General features: G+C 44.4%; 1 protein-coding gene across 1 annotated transcript in view; it reads right to left on the reverse strand.

The window, feature by feature from the left end:
• met (MET proto-oncogene, receptor tyrosine kinase) overlaps positions 1-21,399 on the reverse strand; it is a 99,577-nt gene that overhangs the window by 19,616 nt on the left and 58,562 nt on the right. The gene's annotated exons all lie outside the window — the stretch shown is intronic.

The raw sequence follows: 21,399 nt of genomic DNA on the forward strand, positions 1-21,399 counted from the left end.
CTCACACAGCATAAGTAACATGCACGCGTACACACACACACACACACACACACACACACACACACACACCACACACACACACACACACACACACACACACATAAACACACATACACATACACACACCACAAGTTAAGAGAAACACTCTTAAAAAAGCCTATAGCGTTTACCCTGCTGTCACATAACAAGTACACTTACTAATCCTTCACATGGCAGATGCTTTCATCCCAGGGTATATTACACGCTTTGTAGTTGTACAAACTATCCATTACAGCTCCATATCTACAGCTGCTGTGGGGTTTAAGTGCCTTGCTCCAGGGCACAACAGCAGTGTGTTTATACCACCCTGGACTAAAACCAAAAAGCCTCCCATCACATTAATCGCCCAAGTGAGAGCCACATGAGAGAAAGAGCCTCTTTTCACCTTTTATTTTTTTTAAATGATATCCGCACCTGCTCAGAGACAATGGATGTGTGTATGTAATATTTTCTTACACATAAGAGAAAGCCACCTTATATTCCTCTACATAAAGGTTGTGATGGTGCACTATTCAAATTATTCCACCCTCTGGCTTACGATTCTCAACAGACGCATTGACACCAAGTGTGTTTGAAAGTTGCTCTGTTACTCTGTTTACACGGCTTACAATCAATAAGGGGACGAGGATTTGTGAAGAGCGATGAAAGCTGTGTTGACATGTCATTCTGTCAGATAGTTGTTTCCATTTGAAATGCTCAAAGACCATGAATCTGGTCCAGTTCCTATTACTACACTCATGCTGCAGGTATGTTGTTCTATTTCCACATCTCTACAATATCATTATTTCTAAATATGGATAGTGCATCAGGCCATCTGAAAGCACAAGGTGGAACATTCCTTTCAATACTGCACATCAGAGTTCCAGGAGGTCATAATAAAGCCCCAAAAGTTATGGTAGACAGTCAAACACTGTATATACAGTGCATTCAGAAAGTATTCAGACCCCTTGACTTTTTCCACATTTTGTTACGTTACAGCCTTATTCTAAAATGGATTCAATTGTTTTTTCCCCCTCAACAATCTACACACAATACTCCATAATGGCAAAGCAAAAGCAAGTTTTTAGAATTTCTTGCAAATGTATTAAAAACAAAAAACGGAAATATCACATTCACATAAGTATTCAGACCCTTTCCTCAGTACTTTGTTGAAGCACCTTTGGCAGCGATTACAGCTTAGAGTCTTCTTGGGTATGACGCTACAAGCTTGGCACACTTGTATTTGGGGAGTTTCTCCCATTCTTCTCTATCCTCTCAAGCTTTGTCAGGTTGGATGGGAAGCATCGCTGCAAAACGTTTTTCAAGTCTCTCCAGAGAAGTCCGGAATCTGTCTGGGCCACTCAAGGACATTCAGAGACTCGTGAAGCAACTCTTGCCTTTTCTTGGCTGTGTGCTTAGGGTCGTCGTCCTATTGGAAGGTGAACCTTTGCATCAGTCTGAGGTCCTGAGCACTCTGGAGCAGGTTTTCACCAAGGATCTCTCTGTACTTTGCTCTGTTCATTTTTCCCTCGATCCTGACTAGTTTCCAAGTTCCTGCCTCTGAAAAACATCCCCACAGCACAATACTGCCACCACCATGCTTCACTGTAGGGATGGTGCCAGGTTTCCTCCAGACGTGACTGGCTTCCATCTGGCCACTCTACCATAAAGGCCTGATTGGTGGAGTGCTGCAGAGATGGTTGTCCTTCTGGCAGGCTATCCCATCTCCACAGAGGAACTGAGGAGCTCTGTCAGAGTGACCATTGGGCTAGCTCTAGGAAGAGTCATGGTGGTTCCAAACTTCTACCATTTAAGAATGATGGAGGCCACTGTGTTGTTGGTACCCTTCCCTAGATCTGTGCCTCGACACAATCCTGTCTCGGAGCTCTACGGAAGATTCATTTGACCTCATGGCTTGGTTTTTGCTCTGACACGCACTGTCAACTGTGGGACCTTACAGTGGGGGAAAAAAGTATTTGATCCCCTACTGATTTTGTATGTTTGCCCACTTACAAAGAAATGATCAGTCTATAATTTTAATAGTAGGTTTATTTGAACAGTGAGAGACAGAATAACAAAAAAAAATCCAGATGTCAAAAATGTTATAAAATGATTTGCATTTTAATGAGGGAAATAAGTATTTGACCCCTCTGCAAAACATGACTTAGTACTTGGTTGGCAAAACCCTTGTTGGCAATCACAGACATCAGACGTTTCTTGTAGTTGGCCACCAGGTTTGCACACATCTCAGGAGGGATTTTGTCCCACTCCTCTTTGCAGATCTTCTCCAAGTCATTAAAGTTTCGAGGCTGACGTTTGGCAACTCGAACCTTCAGCTCCCTCCACAGATTTTCTATGGGATTAAGGTCTGGAGACTGGCTAGGCCACTCCAGGACCTTAATGTGCTTCTTCTTGAGCCACTCTTTTGTTGCCTTGGCCGTGTGTTTTGGGTCATTGTCATGCTGGAATACCCATCCACGACCCATTTTCAATGCCCTGGCTGAGGGAAGGAGGTTCTCACCCAAGATTTGACGGTACATGGCCCCGTCCATCGTCACTTTGATGCTGTGAAGTTGTCCTGTCCCCTTAGCAGAAAAACACCTCCATGTTTGGCGGTGGGGATGGTGTTCTTGGGGTCATAGGCAGCATTCCTCCTCCTCCAAACACGGCGAGTTGAGTTGATGCCAAAGAGCTCCATTTTGGTCTCATCTGACCACAACACTTTCACCCAGTTGTCCTCTGAATCATTCAGATGTTCATTGGCAAACTTCAGACGGGCATGTGTATGTGCTTTCTTGAGCAGGGGGACCTTGCGGGCGCTGCAGGATTTCAGTCTTTCACGGCGTAGTGTGTTACCAATTGTTTTCTTGGTGACTATGGTCCCAGCTGCCTTGAGATCATTGACAAGATCCTCCCGTGTAGTTCTGGGCTGATTCCTCACCGTTCTCATGATCATTGCAACTCCACGAGGTGAGATCTTGCATGGCGCCCCAGGCCGAGGGAGATTGACAGTTCTTTTGTGTTTCTTCCATTTGCGAATAATCACACCAACTGTTGTCACCTTCACACCAAGCTGCTTGGCGATGGTCTTGTAGCCCATTCCAGCCTTGTGTAGGTCTACAATGTTGTCCCTGACATCCTTGGAGAACTCTTTGGTCTTGGCCATGGTGGAGAGTTTGGAATCTGATTGATTGATTGCTTCTGTGGACAGGTGTCTTTTATACAGGTAACAAGCTGAGATTAGGAGCACTCCCTTTAAGAGTGTGCTCCTAATCTCAGCTCGTTACCTGTATAAAAGACACCTGGGAGCCAGAAATCTTTCTGATTGAGAGGGGGTCAAATACTTATTTCCCTCATTAAAATGCTAATCAATTTATAACATTTTTGACATGCGTTTTTCTGGATTTTTTGTTGTTATTCTGTCTCTCACTGTTCAAATAAATCTACCATTAAAATTATAGACTGATCATTTCTTTGTCAGTGGGCAAATGTACAAAATCAGCAGGGGATCAAATACTTTTTTCCCTCACTGTAGAGGTGTGTGAGTTTCTAAATCATGTCCAATCAATTTAATTACCACAGGTGGACTCCAATCAAATTGTAGAAACATCTCAAGGATGATCAATGGAAACAGGAAGCACCTGAGCTCAATTTTGAGTCTCATAGCAAAGGGTCTGAATACTTATGTAACTAAGGTATTACAGTTTTTATTTTTAATACGTTTGCTACATTTTCAATAAATCTGTTTTTGCTTTGTCATTATGGGGTATTTTGTGTAGATTGATGAGGGAAAAAACAAATGTAATTGTAACGTAACAAAATGTGGAAAAAGTCAAGGGGTCTGAATACTTTCCGAATGCAGTGTAATTCAACCTAGCACATCCAACCCAGCTGTGAATACTCAGTGTAGTGTAGAGACATTTTCACTCCATTTCTAACTGTGAGGGTGAATCTTGGCCAGCCTACTCATGAGAGTTCAACCAGTGTGTGATTTTGAAAAGGCCGGATCAGGTCCAACATTCCTGTACCTTTTGCCCCTGTAATTTCTCCATTTGTGTGTTAATTTTACTGCACTGAGATAAATCAGCATCACACAGAGTGTTTCTTGGTAGTCTTAAACAAGTCTACTATGAAACAAAAGTATACACCTCACTCACATGGTTATGGGCTTTAAAAAAGAAGACACCTGTACCATATCAGATATAGAGTTGAAATGTAATCAATTTTGAGTTTGTATCCCAATATTACACTTTATATACATCACAGAAGACTGAAATATAACAAAACCGTTTGACATAGAAACAACAGATGTGCTGTGTTTAAAAAAAAAAAAAAGTTTATTAATTATGAAATTATGAAAAATATGAATAAAGGGAAAGGGGATACCTAGTCAGTTGTATAGGGAAAAGGGGATACCTAGTCAGTTGTATAGGGAAAGGGGGATACCTAGTCAGTTGTATAGGGAAAGGGGGAAACCTAGTCAGTTGTATAGGGAAAGGGGGATACCTAGTCAGTTGTATAGGGAAAGGGGGATACCTAGTCAGTTGTATAGGGAAAGGGGGAAACCTAGTCAGTTGTATAGGGAAAGGGGGATACCTAGTCAGTTGTATAGGGAAAGGGGGATACCTAGTCAGTTGTATAGGGAAAGGGGGATACCTAGTCAGTTGTATAGGGAAAGGGGATACCTAGTCAGTTGGATAGGGAAAGGGGGAAACCTAGTCAGTTGTATAGGGACAGGGGGATACCTAGTCAGTTGTATAGGGAAAGGGGGATACCTAGTCAGTTGTATAGGGAAAAGGGGGATACCTAGTCAGTTGTATAGGGAAAGGGGGATACCTAGTCAGTTGTATAGGGAAAAGTGGGTACCTAGTCAGTTGTATAGGGAAAGGGGGATACCTAGTCAGTTGTATAGGGACAGGGGGATACCTAGTCAGTTGTATAGGGAAAGGGGGATACCTAGTCAGTTGTATAGGGAAAAGGGGGATACCTAGTCAGTTGTATAGGGAAAAGGGGGTACCTAGTCAGTTGTATAGGGAAAGGGGGATACCTAGTCAGTTGTATAGGGAAAGGGGGGTACCTAGTCAGTTGTATAGGGAAAGGGGGATACCTAGTCAGTTGTATAGGGAAAGGGGGGTACCTAGTCAGTTGTATAGGGAAAGGGGGATACCTAGTCAGTTGTATAGGGAAAGGGGGATACCTAGTCAGTTGTATAGGGAAAGGGGGATACCTAGTCAGTTGTATAGGGAAAGGGGGGTACCTAGTCAGTTGTACAACTGAATGCATTCAACTGAAATGTGTCTTCTGCACTTAACCCAACCCCTCTGAATAATAACATTCCGCCCATAAGGCCACCAGGTCATTTGACTGCAGGAAAGGGCTTCAGCACACAAATGGCACAGCACACAAACACAGTGAATGACTTTCCCGGTCATGTGACCTCCCTCTTTTTTCTAGTTTGACACGTTTCTCCTGCCTATCACATGTGGCTGGCCATGGCTTTTCTTTCCTCTAACACAACTAGCGTGGAGTGTCACTGGCTCAGATTTCTGCTACGCTTGTCATTTCTGGCTGCTCACATCTAACTGGAGATAGAGGAAGTGGTGCTGAATGTGGTTAGTAGCCCGGAGGAGGTGAGGATGGGTTCTAGATTCTGGAGTCGTGGGTCACCATGCTTCCTATATACAGCAATCTGGTGTTCCTTGTGGAACTGTGTGTGTTTTTAATAAAGGACTCCTGAAAGTGCACTGGCAGCGGATTCACCGTAGCCTCCAGTCCACACAGCTGTGGGATGGACAAAACATTTTTTACATTTTAGTCATTTAGCAGACACTCTTATGCAGAGCGACTTACAGTAGTGAATGAATACGTTTCATAGATTTTTTTTTGTACTGGCCCCCCATGGGAATCAAACCCACAACCCTGGCACTGCACACACCATGCTCTACCAACTGAGCCACAGGGAAGACCACTTCCACTCTGCCCAGAGTGGACAGCCAAGTGTAAATGTTTGTAGTGTGGTTAGGGGCCATTGATATTGTATATTTACCTAGATGGCCCACTAAAGCAAACATGTCCTAGTATAATGGAATAAATCTTTAATATGGAAAGCCTGACATATGTCTTAATATCCAAAAACCTGTATTCGAAAGTAACTGGGACTAATGGATATCATTCACAAACCAGGAAGACCTGATTAACTAATAATAGCTTGTTAACAATACAATATGAAACAAAGATAAATGACATCTGATATTGCTAACTACTTTAATGATTTTTTCATTGGCAAGATTAGCAAATTTAGGCATGACATGCCAGCAAAAAATGCTGACACTACACATCCAAGTATATCTGACCAAATTATGAAAGACAAGCATTGTAATTTTGAATTCTGTAAAGTGAGTGTGGAAGATGGGAAGAAAGAAAATTGTTGTCTATCAACAATGACAAGCCACTGGGGTCTGACAACTTGGATGGAAAATTACTGAGGATAATAAATTACGATATTGCCACTCCTATTTGCCACATCTTCAATTTAAGCCTACTAGAAAGTGTGTGACCTCAGGCCTGAAGGGAAGCAAAAGTCATTCCGCTACCTAATAGTAATAAATAGGAAAGCCCCCTTTACTGGCTCAAATAGCCGACCAATCAGCCTGTTATCAACCCTTAGTAAACTTTTGGAAAAAATGGTGTTTGACCAGATACAATGCTATTTTACAGTAAACAAATTTTCAACAGACTTTCAGCACTCTTACAGGGAAAGACAATCAACAAGCACAGCACTTACACAAATGGCTGAGAGAAATTGATGCAAAAAATATTGGGAGGGCTGTTTTGTTAGACTTCAGTGCGGCTTTTGACATTACCGATTATAGTCCGCAGCTAGAAAAATTTCATATTGTGCCATATTGTGGATAAAGAGTTACCTGTCTAACAGAACATAGAGGGTGTTCTTCAATGGAAGCCTCTACAACATAATCCAGGTAGAATCAGGAATTCCCCAGGGCAGCTGTCTAGGCCCCTTACTTTTTTCAATCTTTACTAACAACATAAGTAAAGCCAGTGTGTCTATGTATGCGGATGACTCAACATTATACACGTCAGCTACTAGATCAACTGAATCACTGCAAAACTTAACAAAGAGCTACAGTTAGTTTCAGAATGGGTGGCAAGGACTAAATTAGTCATAAATATTTCTAAAACCAAAAGCATTGTATTTGGGACAAATCATTCACTAAACCCTAAACCTGAACTAAATCTTGTTATTAATAATGTGTAAATGGAGCAAATTGAGGTGACTAAACTGCTTGGAGTAACCCTGGATTGTAAACTATCATGGTCAAAACATAGTGATACAATATTAGCTAAGATGGGAAGAAGTCTGTCCATAATAAAGCGCTGTTCTACCTTCTTAACAGCACTATCAATAAGATCGGTCCTACAGGCTTTAGTTTTGTTGCACCTGGACTACTGTTCAGTCGTGTTGTCAGGTGCCATAAAAAGGGACTTCGAAAAATTGCAATTGGCTCAGAGCAGGGCAGCACGGCTGGCCCTTGGATGTACACAGAGAGCCAACGCTAATGGAATGCATGTCAATTTCTCCGGGCTCAAAGTGGAGGAGAGATTGACTTCATCACTACTTATATTTGTGAGAGGTATTGACATGTTGAATGCACCGAGCTGTCTGTTTGAACAACTGGCACACAGCTCGGACACCCATGCATACCCTCACAAGACATGTCACCAGAGGTCTCTTCACAGTCCCCAAGTCCAGAACAGACTATGGGATGCGGACAGTACCACATAGAGCCATGACTACGTGGAACTCTATTCCACATCAAGTAACTGATGCAAGCAGTAAAATTTGATTAAAAAAACAGATACAAATACACCTTATGGAACAGCGGGGACTGTGAAGCAACAAAAAAATTGGCACAGACATATGCATACACACACGATAATGTACGCACTATACACATACATACACATGGATTCTGTGTTGTATATACAGCTGAATTCAGAAGTTTACATACACTTAGGTTGGAGTCATTAAAAGTTGTTTTTCAACCACTCCATGAATTTCTTGTAAACAAACTACAGTTTTGGCAAGTCGGTTAGGACACCTACTTTGTGCATGACACAAGCCATTTTTCCAACAATTGTTAACAGACAGATTATTTCACTTATAATTCACTGTATCACAATTCCAGTGGGTCAGAAGTTTACATACACTAAGTTGATTGTGCCTTTAAACAGCTTGGAAAATGTCATGGCTTTAGAAGCTTCTGATAGGCTAATTGACATAATTTGAGTCAATTAGAGGTGTACTTGTGGATGTATTTCAAGGCCTACCTTCAAACTCAGTGCCTCTTTGCTTGACATCATGGGAAAATCCAAAGAAATCAGCCAATACCTCAGAAATAAAATTGTAGACCTCCACAAGTCTGGATCATCCTTGGGAGCAATTTCCAATGCCTGAAGGTACCACGTTCATCTGTACAAACAATAGTACGCAAGTATAAACACCTCCTAGAGATGTACGTACTTTGGTGCGAAAAGTGAAAATCAATCCCAGAACAACAGCAAAGGACCTTGTGAAGGTGCCGGAGGAAACATGTACAAAAGTATCTATATCCACAGTAAAACGAGTCCTATATCGACACTGCTCCAAAACTGCCATAAAAAAAAGCCAGACTACGGTTTGCAACTGCACATGGGGACAAAGATCGTACTTTCTGGAGAAATGTCCTCTGGTCTGATGAAACAAAAAAAGAACTGTTTGGCCATAATGACCATCGTTATGTTTGGAGGAAAAAGGGGGAGGCTTGAAAGCCGAAGAACACCAACCCACCCGTGAAGCACGGGGGTGGCAGCAGCATGTTGTATGGGTGCTTTGCTGCAGGAGGGACAGGTGCACTTCACAAAATAGATGGCATCATGAAGGGAAATGATGTGGATATATTGAAGTAACATCCCAAGACATCAGTCAGGAAGTTAAAGCTTGGCCGCAAATGGATCTTCCAAATGGACAATGACCCCAAGCATACTTACAAAGTTGTGGCAAAATGGTTTAAGGACAACAAAGTCAAGGTATTGGAGTGGCCATCACAAAGCAATGACCTCAATCCTATAGAAGATTTGTGGGCAGAACTGAAAAAGCGTGTGCGAGCAAGGAGGCCTACAAACCTGACTCAGTTACACCAGCTCTGTCAGGAGGAATGGGCTAAAATTCACCCAACGTGTTGTGGAAAGCTTGTGGAAGGCTACCCGAAACGTTTGACCCAAGTTAAACAATTTAAAGGCAATGCTACCAAATACTAATTGAGTGCATGTAAACTTCTGACCCACTGGGATTGTGATGAAAGAAATAAAAGCTGAAATAAATCATTCTCTCTACTATTATTCTGACATTTCACACTCTTAAAATGAAGTGGTGATCCTAACTGACCTAAGACAGTGTCACGCCCTGACCAGGTATTTTGGTCAAGGTGTGTCATGTTGGGTATTTTTCCTTGGTTTATTTTCTATGTTTGCGTTATAGCCTTGTGTTAGCTCTATGTGGGTTATTTCTATGTTGGGTTCTGTCGATTCCCAATCAGAGAGAGCTGTCGCTAGTTGTCTCTGATTGGGATCACATTTAGTTCCTTTTTCCCCCACGCTGTTTGTGGGGTGTTGCCTCTTTGTTTTGAGCAGTTAACGTATCGGCATTTTCTTGGTTTTGTGTACGTGTTTATTTCAGTGTTAAGAATAAACATGTGTTCGCTCCCAGCTGCGCTTTGGTCCTCTTCCTCATCACCCGACGACGAACGTTACAGACAGGGAATTTTTACTAGGATTAAATGTCAAGAATTGTGAAAAACTGAGTTTAAATGTATTTGGCTAAGGTGTATGTAAACTTCCAACTTCAACTGTATGTTGTAGTGGAGTGGGTGCCTGAGGGCACACACTTAATGTGTTGTGAAATCTGTTCTGAATGTTTTGTAATGTTTTTAAATGATATAACTGCCTTCATTTTGCTGGACCCCAGAAAGAGTAGCTGTACCTACTGGATGGCATCTTCTGTTTGCTTTAATTTCATTGTTCCTGTTGTTCATCTTTATTGTTTTTGCTATATTGTTCTGAAAAAGACAAACAAAATCTAAGTATTTTAAAAAGAAAGCCAACCTGTCCTTGAGTAGAGATATCCTACAGACAGACATCAAGCCCAAAGTACCACATGGCCCCAGAAATGACCCCAAACACATGTTCCTAGTAGTCGTTCTGCACCACAGTACATATCCTTTCTGCTAAAACATTTTATTAGGTGGCAGGTTTTTACATTTCACTGCCGGAGTGGAATATCTATCACTGAATCAATCAATCAATCTATCAATCAATCAATCAATCAATCAATCAATCAATCAATCAATCAATCAATCAATCAATCAATCAATCAATCAATCAATCAATCAATCAATCAATCAATCAATCAATCAATCGTTCAATCAATGAATCAATCAATCAATGAATCAATGAATCAATGAATCAATGAATCAATCAATCAATCAATCAATCAATCAATCAAATGTATTCATAAAGCCTTTTTTACATCAGCAGTTGTCACAATGTGCATTTACTCTAACCCAGCCTGTATTTGGCTATACTCCTCACTAGAGACCAACGTTTCCAGAACCTGGAAGTGTTATAATAAACCTTTCGCTGACTCGTCAATACGTTGGCTCTAACAAAATTATTGAACTCAAATTCCCATGAGCATTGTTTCCTCTAACCACAGTTGCCACGGATGGAGAAGCAGGGCTGGTTTTAAGTGTTGCAGAACCTTCCTGTTAGCAGTTCAGCTCCCCTGGACAGACTTCCAAACCCGGGTTGCTATTGAGCAATATCCCAGATGGAGTGTAAAAACAAACACACACACATACACACACTGGCCCTGCAGCCCTCGTTTACTCACATGCACACACACACACAGACGGACAGACACACACACACACACACACACACTAACCTCGCAGGCCCCATTCACTCACACATAGCCTGCACTAGAGGATCGAACAAAAGCAAGAAATCACATTAGTCTGGTGAGTGTGTGTGCTTTCGACAGGGAGCAACTAAACAGGCAAACTGGAGGGAGCAACTAAACAGGCCTACTACAGGGAGCAACTAAACAGTCCTAAAGGGAGCAACTAAACAGGCATACAGGGAGCAACTAAACAGGCAAACTAGAGGGAGCAACTAAACAGGCCTACAAGAGGGAGCAACTAAACAGGCTATTAGAGGGAGCAACAAAACAGGCAACTACAGGGAGCAACTAAACAGGCCTACTAGAGGGAGCAAGTAAACAGGCAACTAGAGGGAGCAACTAAACAGGCAACAAGAGGGAGCAACTAAACAGGCAAACTAGAGGGAGCAACTAAACAGGCCTACAAGAGGGAGCAACTAAACAGGCTATTAGAGGGAGCAACAAAACAGGCAACTACAGGGAGCAACTAAACAGGCCTACTAGAAGGAGCAAGTAAACAGGCAACTAGAGGGAGCAACTAAACAGGCAACAAGAGGGAGCAACTAAACAGGTCTACTAGAAGGAGCAACTAAACAGGCCTACTGGATGGAGCAACTAAACAGGCCTACAAGGAGCAACTAAACAGGTCCAACAGGGAGCAACTATACAGGTCTACTAAAGGGAGCAACTAAACAGGTCTAATAGAGGGAGCAACTAAACAGGCCTACTAAAGGGAGCAACTAAACAGGTCTAATAGAGGGAGCAACTAAACAGGCCTACAGGGAGCAACTAAACAGGCCTACTACAGGGAGCAACTAAACAGGCCTACAACAGGGAGCAAATAAACAGGCCTACAGGTAGCAACGAAACAGGCCTACTACAGGGAGCAACTAAATAGGCCTACAGGGAGCAACAAAACAGGCCTACTACAGGTAGCAACTAAACAGGCCAACTACAGGGAGCAACTAAACAGGCCTACTGGATGGAGCAACTAAACAGGCCTACAGGGAACAACTAAACAGGTCTACAGGGAGCAACTAAACAGGCCTACTATAGGGAGCAACTAAACAGGCTACTAGAGGGAGCAACTAAACAGGTCTACTAGAGGGAGCAACTAAACAGGTCTACTAGAGGGAGCAACTAAACAGGGCTGCTAGAGAGAGCAACTAAACAGGCCTACAAGGAGCAACTAAACAGGTCCAACAGGGAGCAACTAAACAGGCCTACTAAAGGGAGCAACTAAACAGGTCTACTAGAGGGAGCAACTAAACAGGTCTACAGGGAGCAACTAAACAGGCCTACTACAGGGAGCAACTAAACAGGCCTACAACAGGGAGCAAATAAACAGGCCTACAGGTAGCAACGAAACAGGCCTACTACAGGGAGCGACTAAATAGGTCTACAGGGAGCAACTAAACATGTCTACTACAGGGAGCAACTAAACAGACTACTAGAGGGAGCAACTAAACAGACTACTAGAGGGAGCAACTAAACAGGCATACTACAGGAAGCAACTAAACAGGCCTACTAGAAGGAGCAATTAAACATGTCTACTACAGGGGGCAACTAAACAGGCCACTAGAGGGAGCAACTAATCAGGCCTACTAGATGGAGCAACTAAACAGGCCTACAAGAGGGAGCAACTAAACAGGCTACTAGAGGGAGCAACTAAACAGGCCTACTAGAGGGAGCAACTAAACAGGCTTACTAGAGGGAGCAACTAAACAGGCCTACTAGAGGGAGCAAATAAACATGCAACTAGAGGGAGCAACTAAACAGGTCTACTGGATGGAGCAACTAAACAGGCCTACAGGGAACAACTGAACAGGTCTACAGGGAGACACTAAACAGGCCTACTATAGGGAGCAACTAAACAGTCCTACTAGAGGGAGCAACTAAACAGGCCTACTAGAGGGAGCAACTAAACAGGCCTACAGGGAGCAACTAAACATGTCTACTACAGGGAGCAACTAAACTGGCCTACTAGAAGGAGCAACTAAACAGTCCTACTACAGGGAGCAACTAAACAGGTTACTAGAGGGAGCAACTAATCAGGCCTACTAGAGGGAGCAACTAAACAGGCCTACTAGAGGGAGCAACTAAACAGGCCTACTAGATGGAGCAACTAAACAGGCCAACAAGGAGCAACTAAACAGGTCCTACAGGGAGCAACTAAACAGGACTACTAGAGGGAGCAACTAAACAGGACTACTAGAGGGAGCAACTAAACCGGCCTACTACAGGTAGCAATTAAACAGGCCTACAGGTAGCAACTAAACAGGCCTACAGGCGGCAACTAAACAGGCCGACTACAGGGAGAAACTAAAAAGGTCTACAGGGATCAACTAAACAGGCCTACTACAGGTAGCAACTAAACATGTCTACTACAGGGAGCAACTAAACAGGCTACTAGAGGGAGCAACTAAACAGGCGTACTACAGGTAGAAACTAAACAGGCCTAGTAGAAGGAGCAACTAAACAGTCCTACTACAGGGAGCAACTAAACAGGTTACTAGAGGGAGCAACTAATCAGGCCTACTAGAGGGAGCAACTAAACAGGCCTACTAGATGGAGCAAGTAAACAGGCCAACAAGGAGCAACTAAACAGGTCCTACAGGGAGCAACTAAACAGGACTACTAGTGGGAGCAACTATACAGGCCTACTACAGGTAGCAACTAAACAAGCCTACTACAGGGAGCAACTAAACAGGCCTACAGGTAGCAACTAAACAGGCCTACAGGGAGCAACTAAACAGGCCTACAAGTAGCAACTAAACAGGCCGACTACAGGGAGAAACTAAAAAGGTCTACAGGGATCAACTAAACAGGCCTACTACAGGTAGCAACTAAACATGTCTACTACAGGGAACAACTAAACAGGCTACTAGAGGGAGCAACTAAACAGGCCTACTACAGGTAGCAACTAAACAGGCTACAGGGTGGACCTAAACAGGCCTACTACAGGGAGCAACTAAACTGGCCTACAGGGAGCAACTAAACATGTCTACTACAGGGAGCAACTAAACTGGCTACTAGAGGGAGCAACTAAACAGGCCTTCTACAGGTAACAACTAAACAGGCCTACTAGAAGGAGCAACTAAACAGTCCTACTACAGGGAGCAACTAAACAGGTTACTAGAGGGAGCAACTAATCAGGCCTACTAGAGGGAGCAACTAAACAGGCCTACTAGATGGAGCAACTAAACAGGCCAACAAGGAGCAACTAAACAGGTCCTACAGGGAGCAACTAAACAGGACTACTAGAGGGAGCAACTAAACAGGCCTACTACAGGTAGCAACTAAACAAGCCTACTACAGGTAGCAACTAAACAGGCCTACAGGCGGCAACTAAACAGGCCGACTTCAGGGAGAAACTAAAAAGGTCTACAGGGATCAACTAAACAGGCCTATTACAGGTAGCAACTAAACATGTCTACTACAGGGAGCAACTAAACAGGCTACTAGAGGGAGCAACTAAACAGGCCTACTACAGGTAGCAGCTAAACAGGCTACAGGGTGGACCTAAACAGGCCTACTACAGGGAGCAACTAAACAGGCCTACAGGGAGCAACTGAACTGGCTACTAGAGGGAGCAACTAAACAGGCCTTCTACAGGTAACAACTAAACAGGCCTACTAGAAGGAGCAACTAAGTCCTACTACAGGGAGCAACTAAACAGGTTACTAGAGGGAGCAACTAAACAGGCCTACTAGATGGAGCAACTAAACAGGCCAACAAGGAGCAACTAAACAGGTCCAACAGGGAGCAACTAAACAGGACTACTAGAGGGAGCAACTAAACAGGTCTACTACAGGTAGCAACTAAACAAGCCTACTACAGGTAGCAACTAAACAGGCCTACAGGTAGCAACTAAACAGGCCTACAGGGAGCAACTAAACAGGCCTACAGGCGGCAACTAAACAGGCCGACTACAGGGAGAAACTAAAAAGGTCTACAGGGATCAACTAAACAGGCCTACTACAGGTAGCAACTAAACATGTCTACTACAGGGAGCAACTAAACAGGCTACTAGAGGGAGCAACTAAACAGGCCTAGTAGAAGGAGCAACTAAACAGTCCTACTACAGGGAGCAACTAAACAGGCTACAAGAGAGAGCAACTAATCAGGCCTACTAGAGGGAGCAACTGAACAGGCCAACAAGGAGCAACTAAACAGGTCCTACAAGGAGCAACTGAACAGGACTACTAGAGGGAGCAACTAAACCGGCCTACAGGGAGCAACTAAACAGGCCTACAGGGAGCAACTAAACAGGCCTACTACAGGGAGCAACTAAACAGGACTACTAGAGGGAGCAACTAAACAGGCCCACTAGAGGGAGCAACTGAACAGGCTACTAGAGGGAGCAACAAAACAGGCTACTAGAGGGAGCAACTAAACAGGCCTACTAGAAGGAGAACTAAACAGTCCTACAGGGAGAAACTAAACAGGCCGACAGGGAGCAACTAAACAGGCCTACTAGTGGGAGCAACTAAACAGGCCTACTAGAGGGAGCAACTTAACAGGCTACTAGAGGGAGCAACTGAACAGGCTACTAGAGGGTGTAATTTAACAGGTCTACTAGGGGGAGCAACTAAACAGGCTACTAGAGGGAGCAACTGTACAGGCTACTAGAGGGAGTAACTAAACAGGCTACTAGAGGGAGCAGCTAAACAGGCCTACTAGAGGGAGCAACTAAACATGTCTACTACAGTTAGCAACGAAACAGGCCTACTAGACAGGCTACTAGAGGGAGCAACTGAACAGGCTACTAGAGGGTGTAATTTAACAGGTCTACTAGGGGGAGCAACTAAACAGGCTACTAGAGGGAGCAACTGTACAGGCTACTAGAGGGAGTAACTAAACAGGCTACTAGAGGGAGCAACTAAACAGGCCTACTAGAGGGAGCAACTAAACATGTCTACTACAGGGAGCAGGCTACTAGAGGGAGTAACTAAACAGGCTACTAGAGGGAGCAACTAAACAGGCCTACTAGAGGGAGCAACTAAACATGTCTACTACAGGGAGCAACGAAACAGGCCTACTTAACAGGCTACTAGAGGGAGCAACTGTACAGGCTACTAGAGGGAGCAACTAAACAGGCCTACTAGAGGGAGCAACTAAACATGTCTACTACAGGGAGCAACAAAACAGGCCTACTAGAGGGAGCAACTTAACAGGCTACTAAAGGGAGCAACTGAACAGGCTACTAGAGGGTGTAACTTAACAGGTCTACTAGGGGAGCAACTAAACAGGCCTACTAGAGGGAGCAACTAAACATGTCTACTACAGGGAGCAGGCTACTAGAGGGAGTAACTAAACAGGCTACTAGAGGGAGCAACTAAACAGGCCTACTAGAGGGAGCAACTAAACATGTCTACTACAGGGAGCAACGAAACAGGCCTACTTAACAGGCTACTAGAGGGAGCAACTGTACAGGCTACTAGAGGGAGCAACTAAACAGGCCTACTAGAGGGAGCAACTAAACATGTCTACTACAGGGAGCAACGAAACAGGCCTACTAGAGGGAGCAACTTAACAGGCTACTAAAGGGAGCAACTGAACAGGCTACTAGAGGGTGTAACTTAACAGGTCTACAAGGGGGAGCAACTAAACAGGCCTACTAGAGGGAGAAACTAAACAGGCCCACTAGAGGGAGAAACTGAACAGGCTACTAGATGGAGCAACTAAACAGGATACTAGAGGGAGCAACTAAACAGGCCTACTAGAGGGAGCAACTAAACATGTCTACTACAGGGAGCAACTAAACAGGCTACTAGAGGGAGTAACTAAACAGGCAACAAGAGGGAGCAACTAAACAGGCAAACTAGAGGGAGCAACTAAACAGGCCTACAAGAGGGAGCAACTAAACAGGCTATTAGAGGGAGCAACAAAACAGGCAACTACAGGGAGCAACTAAACAGGCCTACTAGAAGGAGCAAGTAAACAGGCAACTAGAGGGAGCAACTAAACAGGCAACAAGAGGGAGCAACTAAACAGGTCTACTAGAAGGAGCAACTAAACAGGCCTACTGGATGGAGCAACTAAACAGGCCTACAAGGAGCAACTAAACAGGTCCAACAGGGAGCAACTATACAGGTCTACTAAAGGGAGCAACTAAACAGGTCTAATAGAGGGAGCAACTAAACAGGCCTACTAAAAGGAGCAACTAAACAGGTCTAATAGAGGGAGCAACTAAACAGGCCTACAGGGAGCAACTAAACAGGCCTACTACAGGGAGCAACTAAACAGGCCTACAACAGGGAGCAAATAAACAGGCCTACAGGTAGCAACGAAACAGGCCTACTACAGGGAGCAACTAAATAGGCCTACAGGGAGCAACAAAACAGGCCTACTACAGGTAGCAACTAAACAGGCCAACTACAGGGAGCAACTAAACAGGCCTACTGGATGGAGCAACTAAACAGGCCTACAGGGAACAACTAAACAGGTCTACAGGGAGCAACTAAACAGGCCTACTATAGGGAGCAACTAAACAGGCTACTAGAGGGAGCAACTAAACAGGTCTACTAGAGGGAGCAACTAAACAGGTCTACTAGAGGGAGCAACTAAACAGGGCTGCTAGAGAGAGCAACTAAACAGGCCTACAAGGAGCAACTAAACAGGTCCAACAGGGAGCAACTAAACAGGCCTACTAAAGGGAGCAACTAAACAGGTCTACTAGAGGGAGCAACTAAACAGGTCTACAGGGAGCAACTAAACAGGCCTACTACAGGGAGCAACTAAACAGGCCTACAACAGGGAGCAAATAAACAGGCCTACAGGTAGCAACGAAACAGGCCTACTACAGGGAGCGACTAAATAGGTCTACAGGGAGCAACTAAACATGTCTACTACAGGGAGCAACTAAACAGACTACTAGAGGGAGCAACTAAACAGACTAATAGAGGGAGCAACTAAACAGGCATACTACAGGAAGCAACTAAACAGGCCTACTAGAAGGAGCAATTAAACATGTCTACTACAGGGGGCAACTAAACAGGCCACTAGAGGGAGCAACTAATCAGGCCTACTAGATGGAGCAACTAAACAGGCCTACAAGAGGGAGCAACTAAACAGGCTACTAGAGGGAGCAACTAAACAGGCCTACTAGAGGGAGCAACTAAACAGGCTTACTAGAGGGAGCAACTAAACAGGCCTACTAGAGGGAGCAAATAAACATGCAACTAGAGGGAGCAACTAAACAGGTCTACTGGATGGAGCAACTAAACAGGCCTACAGGGAACAACTGAACAGGTCTACAGGGAGACACTAAACAGGCCTACTATAGGGAGCAACTAAACAGTCCTACTAGAGGGAGCAACTAAACAGGCCTACTAGAGGGAGCAACTAAACAGGCCTACAGGGAGCAACTAAACATGTCTACTACAGGGAGCAACTAAACTGGCCTACTAGAAGGAGCAACTAAACAGTCCTACTACAGGGAGCAACTAAACAGGTTACTAGAGGGAGCAACTAATCAGGCCTACTAGAGGGAGCAACTAAACAGGCCTACTAGAGGGAGCAACTAAACAGGCCTACTAGATGGAGCAACTAAACAGGCCAACAAGGAGCAACTAAACAGGTCCTACAGGGAGCAACTAAACAGGACTACTAGAGGGAGCAACTAAACAGGACTACTAGAGGGAGCAACTAAACCGGCCTACTACAGGTAGCAATTAAACAGGCCTACAGGTAGCAACTAAACAGGCCTACAGGCGGCAACTAAACAGGCCGACTACAGGGAGAAACTAAAAAGGTCTACAGGGATCAACTAAACAGGCCTACTACAGGTAGCAACTAAACATGTCTACTACAGGGAGCAACTAAACAGGCTACTAGAGGGAGCAACTAAACAGGCGTACTACAGGTAGCAACTAAACAGGCCTAGTAGAAGGAGCAACTAAACAGTCCTACTACAGGGAGCAACTAAACAGGTTACTAGAGGGAGCAACTAATCAGGCCTACTAGAGGGAGCAACTAAACAGGCCTACTAGATGGAGCAAGTAAACAGGCCAACAAGGAGCAACTAAACAGGTCCTACAGGGAGCAACTAAACAGGACTACTAGTGGGAGCAACTATACAGGCCTACTACAGGTAGCAACTAAACAAGCCTACTACAGGGAGCAACTAAACAGGCCTACAGGTAGCAACTAAACAGGCCTACAGGGAGCAACTAAACAGGCCTACAAGTAGCAACTAAACAGGCCGACTACAGGGAGAAACTAAAAAGGTCTACAGGGATCAACTAAACAGGCCTACTACAGGTAGCAACTAAACATGTCTACTACAGGGAACAACTAAACAGGCTACTAGAGGGAGCAACTAAACAGGCCTACTACAGGTAGCAACTAAACAGGCTACAGGGTGGACCTAAACAGGCCTACTACAGGGAGCAACTAAACTGGCCTACAGGGAGCAACTAAACATGTCTACTACAGGGAGCAACTAAACTGGCTACTAGAACTACAGGTAGCAACTAAACAAGCCTACTACAGGTAGCAACTAAACAGGCCTACAGGCGGCAACTAAACAGGCCTACTAGAAGGAGCAATTAAACATGTCTACTACAGGGGGCAACTAAACAGGCCACTAGAGGGAGCAACTAATCAGGCCTACTAGATGGAGCAACTAAACAGGCCTACAAGAGGGAGCAACTAAACAGGCTACTAGAGGGAGCAACTAAACAGGCCTACTAGAGGGAGCAACTAAACAGGCTTACTAGAGGGAGCAACTAAACAGGCCTACTAGAGGGAGCAAATAAACATGCAACTAGAGGGAGCAACTAAACAGGTCTACTGGATGGAGCAACTAAACAGGCCTACAGGGAACAACTGAACAGGTCTACAGGGAGACACTAAACAGGCCTACTATAGGGAGCAACTAAACAGTCCTACTAGAGGGAGCAACTAAACAGGCCTACTAGAGGGAGCAACTAAACAGGCCTACAGGGAGCAACTAAACATGTCTACTACAGGGAGCAACTAAACTGGCCTACTAGAAGGAGCAACTAAACAGGTCTACTAGAGGGAGCAACTAAACAGGCTACTAGAGGGAGCAACTAAACAGGTCTACTAGAGGGAGCAACTAAACAGGCCTACTAGAGGGAGCAACTGAACATGCTGCTAGAAGGAGAAACTAAACAGGTCTACTAGAGGGAGTAACCGCACAGGCTACTACAGGGAGCAACTAAACAGGCTACTAGAGGGAGCAACTAAACAGGCGTACTACAGGTAGCAACTAAACAGGCCTAGTAGAAGGAGCAACTAAACAGTCCTACTACAGGGAGCAACTAAACAGGTTACTAGAGGGAGCAACTAATCAGGCCTACTAGAGGGAGCAACTAAACAGGCCTACTAGATGGAGCAAGTAAACAGGCCAACAAGGAGCAACTAAACAGGTCCTACAGGGAGCAACTAAACAGGACTACTAGTGGGAGCAACTATACAGGCCTACTACAGGTAGCAACTAAACAAGCCTACTACAGGGAGCAACTAAACAGGCCTACAGGTAGCAACTAAACAGGCCTACAGGGAGCAACTAAACAGGCCTACAAGTAGCAACTAAACAGGCCGACTACAGGGAGAAACTAAAAAGGTCTACAGGGATCAACTAAACAGGCCTACTACAGGTAGCAACTAAACATGTCTACTACAGGGAGCAACTAAACAGGCTACTAGAGGGAGCAACTAAACAGGCCTACTACAGGTAGCAACTAAACAGGCTACAGGGTGGACCTAAACAGGCCTACTACAGGGAGCAACTAAACAGGCCTACAGGGAGCAACTAAACATGTCTACTACAGGGAGCAACTAAACTGGCTACTAGAGGGAGCAACTAAACAGGCCTTCTACAGGTAACAACTAAACAGGCCTACTAGAAGGAGCAACTAAACAGTCCTACTACAGGGAGCAACTAAACAGGTTACTAGAGGGAGCAACTAATCAGGCCTACTAGAGGGAGCAACTAAACAGGCCTACTAGATGGAGCAACTAAACAGGCCAACAAGGAGCAACTAAACAGGTCCTACAGGGAGCAACTAAACAGGACTACTAGAGGGAGCAACTAAACAGGCCTACTACAGGTAGCAACTAAACAAGCCTACTACAGGTAGCAACTAAACAGGCCTACAGGCGGCAACTAAACAGGCCGACTTCAGGGAGAAACTAAAAAGGTCTACAGGGATCAACTAAACAGGCCTATTACAGGTAGCAACTAAACATGTCTACTACAGGGAGCAACTAAACAGGCTACTAGAGGGAGCAACTAAACAGGCCTACTACAGGTAGCAGCTAAACAGGCTACAGGGTGGACCTAAACAGGCCTACTACAGGGAGCAACTAAACAGGCCTACAGGGAGCAACTGAACTGGCTACTAGAGGGAGCA

This window comes from Salmo salar, chromosome 10 (assembly GCF_965601325.2).
Source record: "Salmo salar chromosome 10, fSalSal1, whole genome shotgun sequence".
Classification (NCBI taxonomy): domain Eukaryota; kingdom Metazoa; phylum Chordata; class Actinopteri; order Salmoniformes; family Salmonidae; genus Salmo; species Salmo salar.